Here is a 24,969-nt window from a genome sequence, read left to right as displayed (position 1 = left end):
ACTTTTTAAAGACTCGCAGACTGTGCACAGCACCCAAACGTCCATCCCCTCTCCCTCTCCCCTCTTCCTTGATTCACTCAGACGTTTTTAAAACTCACAGACTGTGCACACGCACACACTTCCAGCCCCTCTTCCTCTCCCCTCTTCCTGGATTTACTCAGACATTTTTAATACTCACAGCCTGTGCACAGCACCCACACGTCCAGCCACTCTGTCACTTCTCTCTTCCTGGATTCACTCAGACGTTTTTAAAACTCACAGCCTGTGCAAACGCACACACTTCCAGCCCCTCTCCCTCTCCCCTCTTCCTGGATTCACTGAGATGTTTTTAAAACTCACAGCCTGTGCACAGCACCCACAGTTCCAGCCCCTCTGTCTCTTCCCTCAACCTGAATTCAGTCAGACGTTTTTCAAACTTTACAGCCTGTGCACACGTACACACTTCCAGCCCCTCTTCCTGTCCCCTCTTCCTGGATTTAGTGAGACGTTTTTAATACTCTCAGCCTGTGCACAGCACCCACACGTCCAGCCACTCTGTCACTTCTCTCTTCCTGGATTCACTCAGACGTTTTTAAAACTCACAGCTTGTGCAAATGCACACACTTCCAGCCCCTCTGCCTCTTCCCTCTTCCTGGATTCACTCAGACGTTTTTAATGCTCACAGCCTGTGTACAGCACCCACACGTCCAGCCCCTCTTTCTCTTCCCTCTACCTGAATTCAGTCAGAAGTTTTTCAAACTTTACAGCCTGTGCACACGTACACACTTCCAACCACTCTGCCTCTTCCCTCTTCCTGGATTCACTCAGACTTTTTAAAGACTCACATACTGTGCACACGTACACAGTTCCAGCCCCTCTGCCTCATCTCTCTTCCTGGATTCAGTCAGACGTTTTTAAAACTCACAGACTGTGCACACGCACACACTTCCAGCCCCTCTGCCTCTTCCCTCTTCCTGGATTCGCTCAGACTTTTTTAAGACTCACAGACTGTGCACACGTACACACTTCCAGCCATTCTGCCTCTTCACTCTTCCTGGGTTCACTCAGATGTTTTTAAAACTCACAGACTGTGCACACGCACACACTTCCAGCCCCTCTGCCTCTCCCCTCTTCCTGGATTTACTCAGACTTTATAAAGACTCACAGACTGTGCACACGCACACACTTCCAGCCCCTCTTCCTCTCCCCTCTTCCTGGATTTACTCAGACGTTTTTAATACTCACAGCCTGTGCACAGCACCCACACGTCCAGCCACTCTGTCACTTCTCTTTTCCTGGATTCACTCAGACGTTTTTAAAACTCACAGCCTGTGCAAACGCACACACTTCCAGCCCCTCTGCCTCTTCCCTCTTCCTGGATTCACTCAGACGTTTTAAATGCTCACAGCCTGTGCACAGCACCCACACGTCCACACGGACACACTTCCAGCCCCTCTTCCTGTCCCCTCTTCCTGGATTTAGTGAGACGTTTTTAATACTCTCAGCCTGTAAACAGCACCCACACGTCCAGCCACTCTGTCACTTCTCTCTTCCTGGATTCACTCAGACGTTTTTAAAACTCACAGCTTGTGCAAACGCACACACTTCCAGCCCCTCTGCCTCTTCCCTCTTCCTGGATTCACTCAGACGTTTTTAATGCTCACAGCCTGTGTACAGCACCCACACGTCCAGCCCCTCTTTCTCTTCCCTCTACCTGAATTCAGTCACAAGTTTTTCAAACTTTACAGCCTGTGCACATGTACAAACTTCCAACAACTCTGCCTCTTCCCTCTTCCTGGATTCACTCAGACTTTTTAAAACTCACAGACTGTGCACACGCACACACTTCCAGCCCCTCTGCCTCTTCCCTCTTCCTGGATTCGCTCAGACTTTTTTAAGACTCACAGACTGTGCACACGTACACACTTCCAGCCATTCTGCCTCTTCACTCTCCCTGGATTCACTCAGATGTTTTTAAAACTCACAGACTGTGCACACGCACACACTTCCAGCCCCTCTGCCTCTCCCCTCTTCCTGGATTTACTCATACGTTTTTAAAACTTTACAGCCTGTACAGACGGACACACTTCCAGCCACTCTGCCTCTTCCCTCTTCCTGGATTCAATGAGACATTTTTAAAACTCACAGACTGTGCACAGCACCCAAACGTCCAGCCCCTCGCCCTCTCCCTTTTTCCTGGATTCACTCAGACGTTTTTAAAACTCACAGACTTTGCACACGCACACACTTCCAGCCCCTCTGCCTCTCCCCTCTTCCTGGATTCAATGAGACGATTTTAAAACTCACACAATGTGCACACGCACACACTACAAGCCCCTCTCCCCTCTTCCTGGATTCACTCACACTTTTTTAAGACTCACATACTGTGCACACGTACACACTTCCAGCCCCTCTGCCTCTTCCCTCTTCCTGGATTCACTCAGACTTTTTTAAGACTCACATACTGTGCACACGTACACACTTCCAGCCCCTCTGCCTCTTCCCTCTTCCTGGATTCACTCACACTTTTTAAAGACTCACATACTGTGCACACGTACACACTTCCAGCCCCTCTGCCTCTTCCCTCTTCCTGGATTCACTCACACTTTTTTAATACTCACATACTGTGCACACGTACACACTTCCAGCCCCTCTGCCTCTTCCCTCTTCCTGGATTCACTCAGACTTTTTTAAGACTCACAGACTGTGCACACACAGACACTTCCAGCCCCTCTGCCTCTTCCCTCTTCCTGGATTCACTCAGACTTTTTTAAGACTCACAGACTGTGCACACACACACACTTCCAGCCCCTCTGCCTCTTCCCTCTTCCTGGATTCACTCAGACTTTTTTAAGACTTTACAGCCTGTGCAAACGCACACACTTCCAGCCACTCTGCCTCTTCCCTCTTCCTGGATTCACTCAGACGTTTTTAATACTCAGAGCCTGTGCACAGCACCCAAACGTCCAGCTCCTCTGTCACTTCTCTCTTCCTGGATTCACTCAGACGTTTTTAAAACTCACAGCCTGTGCAAACGCACACACTTCCAGCCCCTCTGCCTCTTCCCTCTTCCTGGATTCACTCAGACGTTTTAAATGCTCACAGCCTGTGCACAGCACCCACACGTCCACATGTACACACTTCCAGCCCCTCTGCCTCTTCCCTCTTCCTGGATTCACTCAGACGTTTTTAAAACTCACAGACTGTGCACACGCACACACTTCCAGCCCCTCTCCCTCTCCCCTCTTCCTGGATTCACTGAGATGTTTTTAAAACTCACAGCCTGTGCACAGCACCCACAGTTCCAGCCCCTCTGTCTCTTCCCTCAACCTGAATTCAGTCAGACGTTTTTCAAACTTTACAGCCTGTGCACACGTACACACTTCCAGCCCCTCTTCCTGTCCCCTCTTCCTGGATTTAGTGAGACGTTTTTTATACTCTCAGCCTGTGCACAGCACCCACACGTCCAGCCACTCTGTCACTTCTCTCTTCCTGGATTCACTCAGACGTTTTTAAAACTCACAGCTTGTGCAAACGCACACACTTCCAGCCCCTCTGCCTCTTCCCTCTTCCTGGATTCACTCAGACGTTTTTAATGCTCACAGCCTGTGTACAGCACCCACACGTCCAGCCCCTCTTTCTCTTCCCTCTACCTGAATTCAGTCAGAAGTTTTTCAAACTTTACAGCCTGTGCACACGTACACACTTCCAACCACTCTGCCTCTTCCCTCTTCCTGGATTCACTCAGACTTTTTAAAGACTCACATACTGTGCACGCGTACACAGTTCCAGCCCCTCTGCCTCATCTCTCTTCCTGGATTCTGTCAGACGTTTTTAAAACTCACAGACTGTGCACACGCACACACTTCCAGCCCCTCTGCCTCTTCCCTCTTCCTGGATTCGCTCAGACTTTTTTAAGACTCACAGACTGTGCACACGTACACACTTCCAGCCATTCTGCCTCTTCACTCTTCCTGGATTCACTCAGATGTTTTCAAAACTCACAGACTGTGCACACGCACACACTTCCAGCCCCTCTTCCTCTCCCCTCTTCCTGGATTTACTCAGACGTTTTTAATACTCACAGCCTGTGCACAGCACCCACACGTCCAGCCACTCTGTCACTTCTCTTTTCCTGGATTCACTCAGACGTTTTTAAAACTCACAGCCTGTGCAAACGCACACACTTCCAGCCCCTCTGCCTCTTCCCTCTTCCTGGATTCACTCAGACGTTTTAAATGCTCACAGCCTGTGCACAGCACCCACACGTCCACACGGACACACTTCCAGCCCCTCTTCCTGTCCCCTCTTCCTGGATTTAGTGAGACGTTTTTAATACTCTCAGCCTGTAAACAGCACCCACACGTCCAGCCACTCTGTCACTTTCCTCTTCCTGGATTCACTCAGACGTTTTTAAAAATCACAGACTGTGCACACGCACACACTTCCAGCCCCTCTCCCTCTCCCCTCTTCCTGGATTCACTCAGACTTTTTTAATACTCACAGCCTATGCACACGCACACAGTTCCAGCCACTCTGCCTCTTCCCTCTTCCTGGATTCACTCAGATGTTTTTAATACTCACAGCCTGTGCACAGCACCCACACGTCCAGCTACTCTGTCACTTCTCTCTTCCTGGATTCACTCAGACTTTTTTAATACTCACAGCCTATGCACACGCAACCAGGTCCAGCCACTCTGCCTCTTCCCTCTACCTGAATTCACTCAGACGTTTTTCAAACTTTACAGCCTGTGCAAACGCACACACTTCCAGCCACTCTGCCTCTTCACTCTTCCTGGATTCACTCAGACATTTTTAATACTCAGAGCCTGTGCACAGCACCCAAACGTCCAGCCCCTCCGTCTCTTTCCTCTTCCTGGATTCACTCAGACGTTTTTAAAAATCACAGACTGTGCACACGCACACACTTCCAGCCCCTCTCCCTCTCCCCTCTTCCTGGATTCACTCAGACTTTTTTAATACTCACAGCCTATGCACACGCACACAGTTCCAGCCACTCTGCCTCTTCCCTCTTCCTGGATTCACTCAGATGTTTTTAATACTCACAGCCTGTGCACAGCACCCACACGTCCAGCTACTCTGTCACTTCTCTCTTCCTGGATTCACTCAGACTTTTTTAATACTCACAGCCTATGCACACGCAAACAGGTCCAGCCACTCTGCCTCTTCCCTCTACCTGAATTCACTCAGACGTTTTTCAAACTTTACAGCCTGTGCAAACGCACACACTTCCAGCCACTCTGCCTCTTCACTCTTCCTGGATTCACTCAGACATTTTTAATACTCAGAGCCTGTGCACAGCACCCAAACGTCCAGCCCCTCCGTCTCTTCCCTCTTCCTGGATTCACTCAGACGTTTTTAAAAATCACAGACTGTGCACACGTACACACTTCCAGCCCCTCTACCTCTTCCCTCTTCCTGGATTCACTCAGACTTTTTTAATACTCACAGCCTATGCACACGCACACAGTTCCAGCCACTCTGCCTCTTCCCTCTTCCTGGATTCACTCAGACGTTTTTAATACTCAGAGCCTGTGCACAGCACCCAGACGTCCAGCGCCTCTGTCTCTTCCCTTTTCCTGGATTCACTCAGACGTTTTTAAAACTCACAGACTGTGCTTACGCACACACTTCCAGCCCCTCTGCCTCTTCCCTCTTCCTGGATTCACTCAGACTTTTTAAAGACTCACAGACTGTGCACACGCACACACTTCCAGCCGCTCTGCCTCTCCCTTCTTCCTGGATTCACTCAGACGTTTTTAAAACTCACAGACTGTGCACAGCACCCACACGTCCAGCTACTCTGTCACTTCTCTCTTCCTGGATTCACTCAGACTTTTTTAATACTCACAGCCTATGCACACGCAAACAGGTCCAGCCACTCTGCCTCTTCCCTCTACCTGAATTCACTCAGACGTTTTTCAAACTTTACAGCCTGTGCAAACGCACACACTTCCAGCCACTCTGCCTCTTCACTCTTCCTGGATTCACTCAGACATTTTTAATACTCAGAGCCTGTGCACAGCACCCAAACGTCCAGCCCCTCCGTCTCTTTCCTCTTCCTGGATTCACTCAGACGTTTTTAAAAATCACAGACTGTGCACACGCACACACTTCCAGCCCCTCTCCCTCTCCCCTCTTCCTGGATTCACTCAGACTTTTTTAATACTCACAGCCTATGCACACGCACACAGTTCCAGCCACTCTGCCTCTTCCCTCTTCCTGGATTCACTCAGATGTTTTTAATACTCACAGCCTGTGCACAGCACCCACACGTCCAGCTACTCTGTCACTTCTCTCTTCCTGGATTCACTCAGACTTTTTTAATACTCACAGCCTATGCACACGCAAACAGGTCCAGCCACTCTGCCTCTTCCCTCTACCTGAATTCACTCAGACGTTTTTCAAACTTTACAGCCTGTGCAAACGCACACACTTCCAGCCACTCTGCCTCTTCACTCTTCCTGGATTCACTCAGACATTTTTAATACTCAGAGCCTGTGCACAGCACCCAAACGTCCAGCCCCTCCGTCTCTTCCCTCTTCCTGGATTCACTCAGACGTTTTTAAAAATCACAGACTGTGCACACGTACACACTTCCAGCCCCTCTACCTCTTCCCTCTTCCTGGATTCACTCAGACTTTTTTAAGACTCACATACTGTGCACACGTACACACTTCCAACCACTCTGCCTCTTCCGTCTTCCTGGATTCACTCAGACGTTTTTAATACTCAGAGCCTGTGCACAGCACTCAGACGTCCAGCGCCTCTGTCTCTTCCCTTTTCCTGGATTCACTCAGACGTTTTTAAAACTCACAGACTGTGCTTACGCACACACTTCCAGCCCCTCTGCCTCTTCCCTCTTCCTGGATTCACTCAGACTTTTTAAAGACTCACAGACTGTGCACACGCACACACTTCCAGCCGCTCTGCCTCTCCCTTCTTCCTGGATTCACTCAGACGTTTTTAAAACTCACAGACTGTGCACACGTACACACTTCCAGCACCTCTACCTCTTCCCTCTTCCTGGATTCACTCAGACTTTTTAAAGACTCACATACTGTGCACACGTACACACTTCCAGCCCCTCTGCCTCTTCCCTCTTCCTGGATTCACTCAGACTTTTTTAAGACTCACATACTGTGCACACGTACACACTTCCAACCACTCTGCCTCTTCCGTCTTCCTGGATTCACTCAGACGTTTTTAATACTCAGAGCCTGTGCACAGCACCCAGACGTCCAGCGCCTCTGTCTCTTCCCTTTTCCTGGATTCACTCAGACGTTTTTAAAACTCACAGACTGTGCTTACGCACACACTTCCAGCCCCTCTGCCTCTTCCCTCTTCCTGGATTCACTCAGACTTTTTAAAGACTCACAGACTGTGCACACGCACACACTTCCAGCCGCTCTGCTCCTCCCTTCTTCCTGGATTCACTCAGACGTTTTTAAAACTCACAGACTGTGCACAGGTACACACTTCCAGCACCTCTACCTCTTCCCTCTTCCTGGATTCACTCAGACTTTTTAAAGACTCACATACTGTGCACACGTACACACTTCCAGCCACTATGCCTCTTCACTCTTCCTGGATTCACTCAGACGTTTTTAATACTCAGAGCCTGTGCACAGCACCCAAACCTCCAGCCCCTCTGTCTCTTCCCTCTTCCTGGATTCACTCAGTTGTTTTTAAAAATCACAGACTGTGCACACACACACACTTCCAGCCCCTCTGCCTCTCTCCTCTTCCTTGATTCACTCAGACTTTTTTAATACTCACAGTCTGTGCACACGCACACACGTCCAGCCACTCTGCCTCTTCCCTCTTCCTGGATTCACTCAGACTTTTTAAAGACTCGCAGACTGTGCACAGCACCCAAACGTCCATCCCCTCTCCCTCTCCCCTCTTCCTTGATTCACTCAGACGTTTTTAAAACTCACAGACTGTGCACACGCACACACTTCCAGCCCCTCTTCCTCTCCCCTCTTCCTGGATTTACTCAGACATTTTTAATACTCACAGCCTGTGCACAGCACCCACACGTCCAGCCACTCTGTCACTTCTCTCTTCCTGGATTCACTCAGACGTTTTTAAAACTCACAGCCTGTGCAAACGCACACACTTCCAGCCCCTCTGCCTCTTCCCTCTTCCTGGATTCACTCAGACGTTTTAAATGCTCACAGCCTGTGCACAGCACCCACACGTCCACACGTACACACTTCCAGCCCCTCTGCCTCTTCCCTCTTCCTGGATTCACTCAGACGTTTTTAAAACTCACAGACTGTGCACACGCACACACTTCCAGCCCCTCTCCCTCTCCCCTCTTCCTGGATTCACTGAGATGTTTTTAAAACTCACAGCCTGTGCACAGCACCCACAGTTCCAGCCCCTCTGTCTCTTCCCTCAACCTGAATTCAGTCAGACGTTTTTCAAACTTTACAGCCTGTGCACACGTACACACTTCCAGCCCCTCTTCCTGTCCCCTCTTCCTGGATTTAGTGAGACGTTTTTAATACTCTCAGCCTGTGCACAGCACCCACACGTCCAGCCACTCTGTCACTTCTCTCTTCCTGGATTCACTCAGACGTTTTTAAAACTCACAGCTTGTGCAAACGCACACACTTCCAGCCCCTCTGCCTCTTCCCTCTTCCTGGATTCACTCAGACGTTTTTAATGCTCACAGCCTGTGTACAGCACCCACACGTCCAGCCCCTCTTTCTCTTCCCTCTACCTGAATTCAGTCAGAAGTTTTTCAAACTTTACAGCCTGTGCACACGTACACACTTCCAACCACTCTGCCTCTTCCCTCTTCCTGGATTCACTCAGACTTTTTAAAGACTCACATACTGTGCACACGTACACAGTTCCAGCCCCTCTGCCTCATCTCTCTTCCTGGATTCAGTCAGACGTTTTTAAAACTCACAGACTGTGCACACGCACACACTTCCAGCCCCTCTGCCTCTTCCCTCTTCCTGGATTCGCTCAGACTTTTTTAAGACTCACAGACTGTGCACACGTACACACTTCCAGCCATTCTGCCTCTTCACTCTTCCTGGGTTCACTCAGATGTTTTTAAAACTCACAGACTGTGCACACGCACACACTTCCAGCCCCTCTGCCTCTCCCCTCTTCCTGGATTTACTCAGACTTTATAAAGACTCACAGACTGTGCACACGCACACACTTCCAGCCCCTCTTCCTCTCCCCTCTTCCTGGATTTACTCAGACGTTTTTAATACTCACAGCCTGTGCACAGCACCCACACGTCCAGCCACTCTGTCACTTCTCTTTTCCTGGATTCACTCAGACGTTTTTAAAACTCACAGCCTGTGCAAACGCACACACTTCCAGCCCCTCTGCCTCTTCCCTCTTCCTGGATTCACTCAGACGTTTTAAATGCTCACAGCCTGTGCACAGCACCCACACGTCCACACGGACACACTTCCAGCCCCTCTTCCTGTCCCCTCTTCCTGGATTTAGTGAGACGTTTTTAATACTCTCAGCCTGTAAACAGCACCCACACGTCCAGCCACTCTGTCACTTCTCTCTTCCTGGATTCACTCAGACGTTTTTAAAACTCACAGCTTGTGCAAACGCACACACTTCCAGCCCCTCTGCCTCTTCCCTCTTCCTGGATTCACTCAGACGTTTTTAATGCTCACAGCCTGTGTACAGCACCCACACGTCCAGCCCCTCTTTCTCTTCCCTCTACCTGAATTCAGTCACAAGTTTTTCAAACTTTACAGCCTGTGCACATGTACAAACTTCCAACCACTCTGCCTCTTCCCTCTTCCTGGATTCACTCAGACTTTTTAAAACTCACAGACTGTGCACACGCACACACTTCCAGCCCCTCTGCCTCTTCCCTCTTCCTGGATTCGCTCAGACTTTTTTAAGACTCACAGACTGTGCACACGTACACACTTCCAGCCATTCTGCCTCTTCACTCTCCCTGGATTCACTCAGATGTTTTTAAAACTCACAGACTGTGCACACGCACACACTTCCAGCCCCTCTGCCTCTCCCCTCTTCCTGGATTTACTCATACGTTTTTAAAACTTTACAGCCTGTACAGACGGACACACTTCCAGCCACTCTGCCTCTTCCCTCTTCCTGGATTCAATGAGACATTTTTAAAACTCACAGACTGTGCACAGCACCCAAACGTCCAGCCCCTCGCCCTCTCCCTTTTTCCTGGATTCACTCAGACGTTTTTAAAACTCACAGACTTTGCACACGCACACACTTCCAGCCCCTCTGCCTCTCCCCTCTTCCTGGATTCAATGAGACGATTTTAAAACTCACACAATGTGCACACGCACACACTACAAGCCCCTCTCCCCTCTTCCTGGATTCACTCACACTTTTTTAAGACTCACATACTGTGCACACGTACACACTTCCAGCCCCTCTGCCTCTTCCCTCTTCCTGGATTCACTCAGACTTTTTTAAGACTCACATACTGTGCACACGTACACACTTCCAGCCCCTCTGCCTCTTCCCTCTTCCTGGATTCACTCACACTTTTTAAAGACTCACATACTGTGCACACGTACACACTTCCAGCCCCTCTGCCTCTTCCCTCTTCCTGGATTCACTCACACTTTTTTAATACTCACATACTGTGCACACGTACACACTTCCAGCCCCTCTGCCTCTTCCCTCTTCCTGGATTCACTCAGACTTTTTTAAGACTCACAGACTGTGCACACACAGACACTTCCAGCCCCTCTGCCTCTTCCCTCTTCCTGGATTCACTCAGACTTTTTTAAGACTCACAGACTGTGCACACACACACACTTCCAGCCCCTCTGCCTCTTCCCTCTTCCTGGATTCACTCAGACTTTTTTAAGACTTTACAGCCTGTGCAAACGCACACACTTCCAGCCACTCTGCCTCTTCCCTCTTCCTGGATTCACTCAGACGTTTTTAATACTCAGAGCCTGTGCACAGCACCCAAACGTCCAGCTCCTCTGTCACTTCTCTCTTCCTGGATTCACTCAGACGTTTTTAAAACTCACAGCCTGTGCAAACGCACACACTTCCAGCCCCTCTGCCTCTTCCCTCTTCCTGGATTCACTCAGACGTTTTAAATGCTCACAGCCTGTGCACAGCACCCACACGTCCACATGTACACACTTCCAGCCCCTCTGCCTCTTCCCTCTTCCTGGATTCACTCAGACGTTTTTAAAACTCACAGACTGTGCACACGCACACACTTCCAGCCCCTCTCCCTCTCCCCTCTTCCTGGATTCACTGAGATGTTTTTAAAACTCACAGCCTGTGCACAGCACCCACAGTTCCAGCCCCTCTGTCTCTTCCCTCAACCTGAATTCAGTCAGACGTTTTTCAAACTTTACAGCCTGTGCACACGTACACACTTCCAGCCCCTCTTCCTGTCCCCTCTTCCTGGATTTAGTGAGACGTTTTTTATACTCTCAGCCTGTGCACAGCACCCACACGTCCAGCCACTCTGTCACTTCTCTCTTCCTGGATTCACTCAGACGTTTTTAAAACTCACAGCTTGTGCAAACGCACACACTTCCAGCCCCTCTGCCTCTTCCCTCTTCCTGGATTCACTCAGACGTTTTTAATGCTCACAGCCTGTGTACAGCACCCACACGTCCAGCCCCTCTTTCTCTTCCCTCTACCTGAATTCAGTCAGAAGTTTTTCAAACTTTACAGCCTGTGCACACGTACACACTTCCAACCACTCTGCCTCTTCCCTCTTCCTGGATTCACTCAGACTTTTTAAAGACTCACATACTGTGCACGCGTACACAGTTCCAGCCCCTCTGCCTCATCTCTCTTCCTGGATTCTGTCAGACGTTTTTAAAACTCACAGACTGTGCACACGCACACACTTCCAGCCCCTCTGCCTCTTCCCTCTTCCTGGATTCGCTCAGACTTTTTTAAGACTCACAGACTGTGCACACGTACACACTTCCAGCCATTCTGCCTCTTCACTCTTCCTGGATTCACTCAGATGTTTTTAAAACTCACAGACTGTGCACACGCACACACTTCCAGCCCCTCTTCCTCTCCCCTCTTCCTGGATTTACTCAGACGTTTTTAATACTCACAGCCTGTGCACAGCACCCACACGTCCAGCCACTCTGTCACTTCTCTTTTCCTGGATTCACTCAGACGTTTTTAAAACTCACAGCCTGTGCAAACGCACACACTTCCAGCCCCTCTGCCTCTTCCCTCTTCCTGGATTCACTCAGACGTTTTAAATGCTCACAGCCTGTGCACAGCACCCACACGTCCACACGGACACACTTCCAGCCCCTCTTCCTCTCCCCTCTTCCTGGATTTACTCAGACGTTTTTAATACTCACAGCCTGTGCACAGCACCCACACGTCCAGCCACTCTGTCACTTCTCTCTTCCTGGATTCACTCAGACGTTTTTAAAACTCACAGCTTGTGCAAACGCACACACTTCCAGCCCCTCTGCCTCTTCCCTCTTCCTGGATTCACTCAGACGTTTTTAATGCTCACAGCCTGTGTACAGCACCCACACGTCCAGCCCCTCTTTCTCTTCCCTCTACCTGAATTCAGTCAGAAGTTTTTCAAACTTTACAGCCTGTGCCCACGTACACACTTCCAACCACTCTGCCTCTTCCCTCTTCCTGGATTCACTCAGACTTTTTAAAGACTCACATACTGTGCACGCGTACACAGTTCCAGCCCCTCTGCCTCATCTCTCTTCCTGGATTCTGTCAGACGTTTTTAAAACTCACAGACTGTGCACACGCACACACTTCCAGCCCCTCTGCCTCTTCCCTCTTCCTGGATTCGCTCAGACTTTTTTAAGACTCACAGACTGTGCACACGTACACACTTCCAGCCATTCTGCCTCTTCACTCTTCCTGGATTCACTCAGATGTTTTTAAAACTCACAGACTGTGCACACGCACACACTTCCAGCCCCTCTTCCTCTCCCCTCTTCCTGGATTTACTCAGACGTTTTTAATACTCACAGCCTGTGCACAGCACCCACACGTCCAGCCACTCTGTCACTTCTCTTTTCCTGGATTCACTCAGACGTTTTTAAAACTCACAGCCTGTGCAAACGCACACACTTCCAGCCCCTCTGCCTCTTCCCTCTTCCTGGATTCACTCAGACGTTTTAAATGCTCACAGCCTGTGCACAGCACCCACACGTCCACACGGACACACTTCCAGCCCCTCTTCCTCTCCCCTCTTCCTGGATTTACTCAGACGTTTTTAATACTCACAGCCTGTGCACAGCACCCACACGTCCAGCCACTCTGTCACTTCTCTTTTCCTGGATTCACTCAGACGTTTTTAAAACTCACAGCTTGTGCAAACGCACACACTTCCAGCCCCGCTGCCTCTTCCCTCTTCCTGGATTCACTCAGACGTTTTTAATGCTCACAGCCTGTGTACAGCACCCACACGTCCAGCCCCTCTTTCTCTTCCCTCTACCTGAATTCAGTCAGAAGTTTTTCAAACTTTACAGCCTGTGCACACGTACAAACTTCCAACCACTCTGCCTCTTCCCTCTTCCTGGATTCACTCAGACTTTTTAAAACTCACAGACTGTGCACACGCACACACTTCCAGCCCCTCTGCCTCTTCCCTCTTCCTGGATTCGCTCAGACTTTTTTAAGACTCACAGACTGTGCACACGTACACACTTCCAGCCATTCTGCCTCTTCACTCTCCCTGGATTCACTCAGATGTTTTTAAAACTCACAGACTGTGCACACGCACACACTTCCAGCCCCTCTGCCTCTCCCCTCTTCCTGGATTTACTCATACGTTTTTAAAACTTTACAGCCTGTACAGACGGACACACTTCCAGCCACTCTGCCTCTTCCCTCTTCCTGGATTCAATGAGACATTTTTAATACTCACAGCCTGTGCACAGCACCCACACGTCCAGCCACTCTGTCACTTCTCTTTTCCTGGATTCACTCAGACGTTTTTAAAACTCACAGCCTGTGCAAACGCACACACTTCCAGCCCCTCTGCCTCTTCCCTCTTCCTGGATTCACTCAGACGTTTTAAATGCTCACAGCCTGTGCACAGCACCCACACGTCCACACGGACACACTTCCAGCCCCTCTTCCTCTCCCCTCTTCCTGGATTTACTCAGACGTTTTTAATACTCACAGCCTGTGCACAGCACCCACACGTCCAGCCACTCTGTCACTTCTCTTTTCCTGGATTCACTCAGACGTTTTTAAAACTCACAGCTTGTGCAAACGCACACACTTCCAGCCCCGCTGCCTCTTCCCTCTTCCTGGATTCACTCAGACGTTTTTAATGCTCACAGCCTGTGTACAGCACCCACACGTCCAGCCCCTCTTTCTCTTCCCTCTACCTGAATTCAGTCAGAAGTTTTTCAAACTTTACAGCCTGTGCACACGTACAAACTTCCAACCACTCTGCCTCTTCCCTCTTCCTGGATTCACTCAGACTTTTTAAAACTCACAGACTGTGCACACGCACACACTTCCAGCCCCTCTGCCTCTTCCCTCTTCCTGGATTCGCTCAGACTTTTTTAAGACTCACAGACTGTGCACACGTACACACTTCCAGCCATTCTGCCTCTTCACTCTCCCTGGATTCACTCAGATGTTTTTAAAACTCACAGACTGTGCACACGCACACACTTCCAGCCCCTCTGCCTCTCCCCTCTTCCTGGATTTACTCATACGTTTTTAAAACTTTACAGCCTGTACAGACGGACACACTTCCAGCCACTCTGCCTCTTCCCTCTTCCTGGATTCAATGAGACATTTTTAAAACTCACAGACTGTGCACAGCACCCAAACGTCCAGCCCCTCGCCCTCTCCCTTTTTCCTGGATTCACTCAGACGTTTTTAAAACTCACAGACTTTGCACACGCACACACTTCCAGCCCCTCTGCCTCTCCCCTCTTCCTGGATTCACTCAGACTTTTTAAAACTCACAGACTGTGCACACGCACACACTTCCAGCCCCTCTGCCTCTTCCCTCTTCCTGGATTCGCTCAGACTTTTTTAAGACTCACAGACTGTGCACACGTACACACTTCCAGCCATTCTGCCTCTTCACTCTCCCTGGATTCACTCAGATGTTTTTAAAACTCACAGACTGTGCACACGCACACACTTCCAGCCCCTCTGCCTCTCCCCTCTTCCTGGATTTACTCATACGTTTTTAAAACTTTACAGCCTGTACAGACGGACACACTTCCAGCCACTCTGCCTCTTCCCTCTTCCTGGATTCAATGAGACATTTTTAAAACTCACAGACTGTGCACAGCACCCAAACGTCCAGCCCCTCGCCCTCTCCCTTTTTCCTGGATTCACTCAGACGTTTTTAAAACTCACAGACTTTGCACACGCACACACTTCCAGCCCCTCTGCCTCTCCCCTCTTCCTGGATTCAATGAGACGATTTTAAAACTCACACAATGTGCACACGCACACACTACAAGCCCCTCTCCCCTCTTCCTGGATTCACTCACACTTTTTTAAGACTCACATACTGTGCACACGTACACACTTCCAGCCCCTCTGCCTCTTCCCTCTTCCTGGATTCACTCAGACTTTTTTAAGACTCACATACTGTGCACACGTACACACTTCCAGCCCCTCTGCCTCTTCCCTCTTCCTGGATTCACTCACACTTTTTTAAGACTCACATACTGTGCACACGTACACACTTCCAGCCCCTCTGCCTCTTCCCTCTTCCTGGATTCACTCACACTTTTTTAATACTCACATACTGTGCACACGTACACACTTCCAGCCCCTCTGCCTCTTCCCTCTTCCTGGATTCACTCAGACTTTTTTAAGACTCACAGACTGTGCACACACAGACACTTCCAGCCCCTCTGCCTCTTCCCTCTTCCTGGATTCACTCAGACTTTTTTAAGACTCACAGACTGTGCACACACACACACTTCCAGCCCCTCTGCCTCTTCCCTCTTCCTGGATTCACTCAGACTTTTTTAAGACTTTACAGCCTGTGCAAACGCACACACTTCCAGCCACTCTGCCTCTTCCCTCTTCCTGGATTCACTCAGACGTTTTTAATACTCAGAGCCTGTGCACAGCACCCAAACGTCCAGCTCCTCTGTCACTTCTCTCTTCCTGGATTCACTCAGACGTTTTTAAAACTCACAGCCTGTGCAAACGCACACACTTCCAGCCCCTCTGCCTCTTCCCTCTTCCTGGATTCACTCAGACGTTTTAAATGCTCACAGCCTGTGCACAGCACCCACACGTCCACATGTACACACTTCCAGCCCCTCTGCCTCTTCCCTCTTCCTGGATTCACTCAGACGTTTTTAAAACTCACAGACTGTGCACACGCACACACTTCCAACCCCTCTCCCTCTCCCCTCTTCCTGGATTCACTGAGATGTTTTTAAAACTCACAGCCTGTGCACAGCACCCACAGTTCCAGCCCCTCTGTCTCTTCCCTCAACCTGAATTCAGTCAGACGTTTTTCAAACTTTACAGCCTGTGCACACGTACACACTTCCAGCCCCTCTTCCTGTCCCCTCTTCCTGGATTTAGTGAGACGTTTTTTATACTCTCAGCCTGTGCACAGCACCCACACGTCCAGCCACTCTGTCACTTCTCTCTTCCTGGATTCACTCAGACGTTTTTAAAACACACAGCTTGTGCAAACGCACACACTTCCAGCCCCTCTGCCTCTTCCCTCTTCCTGGATTCACTCAGACGTTTTTAATGCTCACAGCCTGTGTACAGCACCCACACGTCCAGCCCCTCTTTCTCTTCCCTCTACCTGAATTCAGTCAGAAGTTTTTCAAACTTTACAGCCTGTGCACACGTACACACTTCCAACCACTCTGCCTCTTCCCTCTTCCTGGATTCACTCAGACGTTTTTAATGCTCACAGCCTGTGTACAGCACCCACACGTCCAGCCCCTCTTTCTCTTCCCTCTACCTGAATTCAGTCAGAAGTTTTTCAAACTTTACAGCCTGTGCACACGTACAAACTTCCAACCACTCTGCCTCTTCCCTCTTCCTGGATTCACTCAGACTTTTTAAAACTCACAGACTGTGCACACGCACACACTTCCAGCCCCTCTGCCTCTTCCCTCTTCCTGGATTCGCTCAGACTTTTTTAAGACTCACAGACTGTGCACACGTACACACTTCCAGCCATTCTGCCTCTTCACTCTCCCTGGATTCACTCAGATGTTTTTAAAACTCACAGACTGTGCACACGCACACACTTCCAGCCCCTCTGCCTCTCCCCTCTTCCTGGATTTACTCATACGTTTTTAAAACTTTACAGCCTGTACAGACGGACACACTTCCAGCCACTCTGCCTCTTCCCTCTTCCTGGATTCAATGAGACATTTTTAAAACTCACAGACTGTGCACAGCACCCAAACGTCCAGCCCCTCGCCCTCTCCCTTTTTCCTGGATTCACTCAGACGTTTTTAAAACTCACAGACTTTGCACACGCACACACTTCCAGCCCCTCTGCCTCTCCCCTCTTCCTGGATTCACTCAGACTTTTTAAAACTCACAGACTGTGCACACGCACACACTTCCAGCCCCTCTGCCTCTTCCCTCTTCCTGGATTCGCTCAGACTTTTTTAAGACTCACAGACTGTGCACACGTACACACTTCCAGCCATTCTGCCTCTTCACTCTCCCTGGATTCACTCAGATGTTTTTAAAACTCACAGACTGTGCACACGCACACACTTCCAGCCCCTCTGCCTCTCCCCTCTTCCTGGATTTACTCATACGTTTTTAAAACTTTACAGCCTGTACAGACGGACACACTTCCAGCCACTCTGCCTCTTCCCTCTTCCTGGATTCAATGAGACATTTTTAAAACTCACAGACTGTGCACAGCACCCAAACGTCCAGCCCCTCGCCCTCTCCCTTTTTCCTGGATTCACTCAGACGTTTTTAAAACTCACAGACTTTGCACACGCACACACTTCCAGCCCCTCTGCCTCTCCCCTCTTCCTGGATTCAATGAGACGATTTTAAAACTCACACAATGTGCACACGCACACACTACAAGCCCCTCTCCCCTCTTCCTGGATTCACTCACACTTTTTTAAGACTCACATACTGTGCACACGTACACACTTCCAGCCCCTCTGCCTCTTCCCTCTTCCTGGATTCACTCAGACTTTTTTAAGACTCACATACTGTGCACACGTACACACTTCCAGCCCCTCTGCCTCTTCCCTCTTCCTGGATTCACTCACACTTTTTTAAGACTCACATACTGTGCACACGTACACACTTCCAGCCCCTCTGCCTCTTCCCTCTTCCTGGATTCACTCACACTTTTTTAATACTCACATACTGTGCACACGTACACACTTCCAGCCCCTCTGCCTCTTCCCTCTTCCTGGATTCACTCAGACTTTTTTAAGACTCACAGACTGTGCACACACAGACACTTCCAGCCCCTCTGCCTCTTCCCTCTTCCTGGATTCACTCAGACTTTTTTAAGACTCACAGACTGTGCACACACACACACTTCCAGCCCCTCTGCCTCTTCCCTCTTCCTGGATTCACTCAGACTTTTTTAAGACTTTACAGCCTGTGCAAACGCACACACTTCCAGCCACTCTGCCTCTTCCCTCTTCCTGGATTCACTCAGACGTTTTTAATACTCAGAGCCTGTGCACAGCACCCAAACGTCCAGCTCCTCTGTCACTTCTCTCTTCCTGGATTCACTCAGACGTTTTTAAAACTCACAGCCTGTGCAAACGCACACACTTCCAGCCCCTCTGCCTCTTCCCTCTTCCTGGATTCACTCAGACGTTTTAAATGCTCACAGCCTGTGCACAGCACCCACACGTCCACATGTACACACTTCCAGCCCCTCTGCCTCTTCCCTCTTCCTGGATTCACTCAGACGTTTTTAAAACTCACAGACTGTGCACACGCACACACTTCCAACCCCTCTCCCTCTCCCCTCTTCCTGGATTCACTGAGATGTTTTTAAAACTCACAGCCTGTGCACAGCACCCACAGTTCCAGCCCCTCTGTCTCTTCCCTCAACCTGAATTCAGTCAGACGTTTTTCAAACTTTACAGCCTGTGCACACGTACACACTTCCAGCCCCTCTTCCTGTCCCCTCTTCCTGGATTTAGTGAGACGTTTTTTATACTCTCAGCCTGTGCACAGCACCCACACGTCCAGCCACTCTGTCACTTCTCTCTTCCTGGATTCACTCAGACGTTTTTAAAACACACAGCTTGTGCAAACGCACACACTTCCAGCCCCTCTGCCTCTTCCCTCTTCCTGGATTCACTCAGACGTTTTTAATGCTCACAGCCTGTGTACAGCACCCACACGTCCAGCCCCTCTTTCTCTTCCCTCTACCTGAATTCAGTCAGAAGTTTTTCAAACTTTACAGCCTGTGCACACGTACACACTTCAACCACTCTGCCTCTTCCCTCTTCCTGGATTCACTCAGACTTTTTAAAACTCACAGACTGTGCACACGCACACACTTCCAGCCCCTCTGCCTCTTCCCTCTTCCTGGATTCGCTCAGACTTTTTTAAGACTCACAGACTGTGCACACGTACACACTTCCAGCCATTCTGCCTCTTCACTCTTCCTGGATTCACTCAGATGTTTTTAAAACTCACAGACTGTGCAGACGCACACACTTCCAGCCCCTCTGCCTCTCCCCTCTTCCTGGATTTACTCATACGTTTTTAAAACTTTACAGCCTGTACAGACGGACACACTTACAGCCACTCTGCCTCTTCCCTCTTCCTGGATTCAATGAGACATTTTTAAAACTCACAGACTGTGCACAGCACCCAAACGTCCAGCCCCTCGCCCTCTCCCTTTTTCCTGGATTCACTCAGACGTTTTTAAAACTCACAGACTTTGCACACGCACACACTTCCAGCCCCTCTGCCTCTCCCCTCTTCCTGGATTCAATGAGAGGATTTTAAAACTCACACAATGTGCACACGCACACACTACAAGCCCCTCTCCCCTCTTCCTGGATTCACTCACACTTTTTTAAGACTCACATACTGTGCACACGTACACACTTCCAGCCCCTCTGCCTCTTCCCTCTTCCTGGATTCACTCAGACTTTTTTAAGACTCACATACTGTGCACACGTACACACTTCCAGCCCCTCTGCCTCTTCCCTCTTCCTGGATTCACTCACACTTTTTTAAGACTCACATACTGTGCACACGTACACACTTCCAGCCCCTCTGCCTCTTCCCTCTTCCTGGATTTACTCACACTTTTTTAATACTCACATACTGTGCACACGTACACACTTCCAGCCCCTCTGCCTCTTCCCTCTTCCTGGATTCACTCAGACTTTTTTAAGACTCACAGACTGTGCACACACAGACACTTCCAGCCCCTCTGCCTCTTCCCTCTTCCTGGATTCACTCAGACTTTTTTAAGACTCACAGACTGTGCACACACACACACTTCCAGCCCCTCTGCCTCTTCCCTCTTCCTGGATTCACTCAGACTTTTTAAAGACTTTACAGCCTGTGCAAACGCACACACTTCCAGCCACTCTGCCTCTTCCCTCTTCCTGGATTCACTCAGACGTTTTTAATACTCAGAGCCTGTGCACAGCACCCAAACGTCCAGCTCCTCTGTCACTTCTCTCTTCCTGGATTCACTCAGACGTTTTTAAATCTCACAGCCTGTGCAAACGCACAGACTTCCAGCCCCTCTGCCTCTTCCCTCTTCCTGGATTCACTCAGACGTTTTTAATCCTCACAGCCTGTGCACAGCACCCAAACGTCCTACCCCTCTCCCTCTCCCCTCTTCCTGGATTCACTCAGACGTTTTTAAATCTCACAGACTGTGCATACGCACACACTTCCAGCCCCTCTTCCTCTCCCCTCTTCCTGGATTTACTCAGACGTTTTTAATACTCACAGACTGTGCACACGCACAAACGTCCAGCCACTCTGCCTCTTCCCTCTTCCTGGATTCAATGAGACGATTTTAAAACTCACACAATGTGCACACGGACACACTTCCAGCCCCTCTGTCTCTTCCCTCTTCCTGTATTCAATGAGACGTTTTTAAAACTCACAGAATGTGCACACGCACACACTTCCAGCCCCTCTTCCTCTCCCCTCTTCCTGGGTTTACTCAGACGTTTTTAATACTCACAGTCTGTGCACAGCATCCTCTGCCACTTCTCTCTTCCTGGATTCACTCAGACGTTTTTAAGACTCACAGACTGTGCACACGCACACACCTCCAGCCCCTCTGCTTCTCCCCTCTTCCTGGATTCACTCAGATGTTTTTAAAACTCACAGACTGTGCACACGCACACACTTCCAGCCCCCCTCCCTCTCCCATCTTCCTGGATTCACTCAGACGTTTTTAAAACTCACAGACTGTGCACACGCACACACTTCCAGCCCCTCTCCCTCTCCCCTCTTCCTGGATTCACTCAGATGTTTTTAAAACTCACAGACTGTGCACACGAACACAGTTCCAGCCCCTCTGCCTCTCCCTTCTTCCTGGATTCACTCAGACGTTTTTAAAACTTTACAGCCTGTACACACGAACACACTTCCAGGCCCTCTGCCTCTCCCCTCTTCTTGGATTCACTCAGACGTTTTTAAAACTCACAGCCTGTGCACACGCACACAGTTCCAGCCCCTCTGCCTCTCCCTTCTTCCTGGATTCACTCAGACGTTTTTAAAACTTTACAGCCTGTGCACACGCACACACTTCCAGCCATTCTGCCTCTTCACTCTTCCTGGATTCACTCAGATTTTTTTAAAACTCACAGACTGTGCACACGCACACACCTCCAGCCCCTCTGCTTCTCCCCTCTTCCTGGATTCACTCAGATGTTTTTAAAACTCACAGACTGTGCACACGCACACACTTCCAGCCCCCCTCCCTCTCCCATCTTCCTGGATTCACTCAGACGTTTTTAAAACTCACAGACTGTGCACACGCACACACTTCCAGCCCCTCTCCCTCTCCCCTCTTCCTGGATTCACTCAGATGTTTTTAAAACTCACAGACTGTGCACACGAACACAGTTCCAGCCCCTCTGCCTCTCCCTTCTTCCTGGATTCACTCAGACGTTTTTAAAACTTTACAGCCTGTACACACGAACACACTTCCAGGCCCTCTGCCTCTCCCCTCTTCTTGGATTCACTCAGACGTTTTTAAAACTCACAGCCTGTGCACACGCACACAGTTCCAGCCCCTCTGCCTCTCCCTTCTTCCTGGATTCACTCAGACGTTTTTAAAACTTTACAGCCTGTGCACACGCACACACTTCCAGCCATTCTGCCTCTTCACTCTTCCTGGATTCACTCAGATTTTTTTAAAACTCACAGACTGTGCACACGCACACACTTCCAGCCCCTCTGCCTCTCCCCTCTTCCTGGATTTACTCAGATGTTTTTAAAACTTTACAGCCTGTACACACGCACACACCTCTAGCCACGCTGCCTCTTCCCTCTTCCTGGATTCAATGAGACATTTTTAAAACTCACAGACTGTGCACAGCACCCAAACGTCCAGCCCCTCGCCCTCTCCCTTCTTCCTGGATTCACTCAGACGTTTTTAAAACTCACAGACTGTGCACACACACACACTTCCAGCCCCTCTCCCTCTCCCCTCTTCCTGGATTCAATGAGACGATTTTAAAACTCACACAATGTGCACACGCACACACTACAAGCCCCTCTCCCTCTCCCCTCTTCCTGGATTCACTCACACTTTTTAAAGACTTACATACTGTGCACACGTACACACTTCCAGCCCCTCTGCCTCTTCCCTCTTCCTGGATTCACTCAGACTTTTTTAAAACTCACAGCCTGTGCAAACGCACACACTTCCAGCCCCTCTGCCTCTTGCCTCTTCCTGGATTCACTCAGACTTTTTTAATACTCACTGCCTATGCACACCCACACAGGTCCAGCCACTCTGCCTCTTCCCTCTTCCTGGATTCACTCAGACGTTTTTAAAACTCACAAACTGTGCAAACTCACACACTTCCAGCCCCTCTCCCTCTCCCCACTTCCTGGATTCACTCAGACGTTTTTAAAACTCCCAGAGTGTGTACACCCACACACTTCCAGCCACTCTGCCTCTTCCCTCTTCCTGGATTCAATGAGACGTTTTTAAAACTCAGAGAATGTGCACACGCACACACTTCCAGCCCCTCTTCATCTCCCCTCTTCCTGGATTTACTCAGACGTTTTTAATACTCACAGCCTGTGCACAGCATCCTCTGCCACTTCTCTCTTCCTGGATTCACTCAGACGTTTTTAAGACTCACAGACTGTGCACATGTACACACTTCCAGCCCCTCTGCCTCTCCCCTCTTCCTTGATTCACTCAGACTTTTTTAATACTCACAGCCTATGCACACGCACACAGTTCCAGCCACTCTGCCTCTTCCCTCTTCCTGGATTCACTCAGACGTTTTTAAAACTCACAGACTGTGCTTATGCACACACTTCCAGCCCCTCTCCCTCTCCCCTCTTCCTGGATTCACTCAGACGTTTTTAAAACTCACAGAATGTGCACACGCACACACTTCCAGCCCCTCTAGCTCTTCCCTTTTCCTGGATTCAATGAGACATTTTTAAAACTCACAGAATGTGCACACGCACAAACTTCCAGCCACTCTGCCTCTTCCCTCTTCCTGGATTCAATGAGACATTTTTAAAACTCACAGAATGTGCACACGCACAAACTTCCAGCCACTCTGCCTCTTCCCTCTTCCTGGATTCAATGAGACATTTTTAAAACTCACAGACTGTGCACAGCACCCAAACGTCCAGACCCTCGCCCTCTCCCTTCTTCTTGGATTCACTCAAACGTTTTTAAAACTCACAGACTGTGCACACGCACACACTTCCAGCCCCTCTGCCTCTTCCCTTTTCCTGGATTCAATGAGACATTTTTAAAACTCACAGAATGTGCACACGCACACACTTCCAGCCCCTCTGCCTCTCCCCTCTTCCTTGATTCACTCAGACTTTTTTAATACTCACAGCCTATGCACACGCACACAGTTCCAGCCACTCTGCCTCTTCCCTCTTCCTGGATTCACTCAGACGTTTTTAAAACTCACAGACTGTGCTTACGAACACACTTCCAGCCCCTCTGCCTCTCCCCTCTTCCTTGATTCACTCAGACTTTTTTAATACTCACAGCCTATGCACACGCACACAGTTCCAGCCACTCTGCCTCTTCCCTCTTCCTGGATTCACTCAGATGTTTTTAATACTCACAGTCTCTGCACAGCACACAAACTTCCAGCCACTCTGCCTCTTCCCTCTTCCTGGATTCAATGAGACATTTTTAAAACTCACAGACTGTGCACAGCACCCAAACGTCCAGACCCTCACCCTCGCCCTTCTTCCTGGATTCACTCAGACGTTTTTAAAACTCACAGACTGTGCACACGCACACACTTCCAGCCCCTCTGCCTCTCCCTTCTTCCTGGATTCACTCAGACGTTTTTAAAACTCACAGAATGTGCACACGCACACACTTCCAGCCCCTCTGCCTCTTCCCTTTTCCTGGATTCAATGAGACATTTTTAAAACTCACAGAATGTGCACACGCACACTCTTCCAGCCCCTCTGCCTCTCCCTTCTTCCTGGATTCACTCAGACGTTTTTAAAAGTTTACAGCCTGTACACATGGACACAATTCCAGCCACTCTGCCTCTTCCATCTTCCTGGATTCACTCAGACTTTTTTTTTTTTCAAAAAATTTTATTGGTTTTTTAAAACATTTATAAGGAAAAGGGTAGGTGGAATGGTTACAAATATTTTCAGTTGCAAGTATGGCAGACGCCCCCTCCCTCCAAACTCATAAGATACATCTAAGTATAAAACATTAATACATGATCATAAAAAATCAGCATATTAATTCTAAAAAAAGTTTTCAATCAATTTATATAGTTATGATATATAGTCTAGATATAATTTCATTATTACTTTCGGTCT

Source organism: Natrix helvetica (assembly GCF_964273705.1).
Source record: "Natrix helvetica genome assembly, chromosome: W".
NCBI classification, from domain to species: domain Eukaryota; kingdom Metazoa; phylum Chordata; class Lepidosauria; order Squamata; family Natricidae; genus Natrix; species Natrix helvetica.
This window is presented reverse-complemented; position numbering follows the sequence as displayed.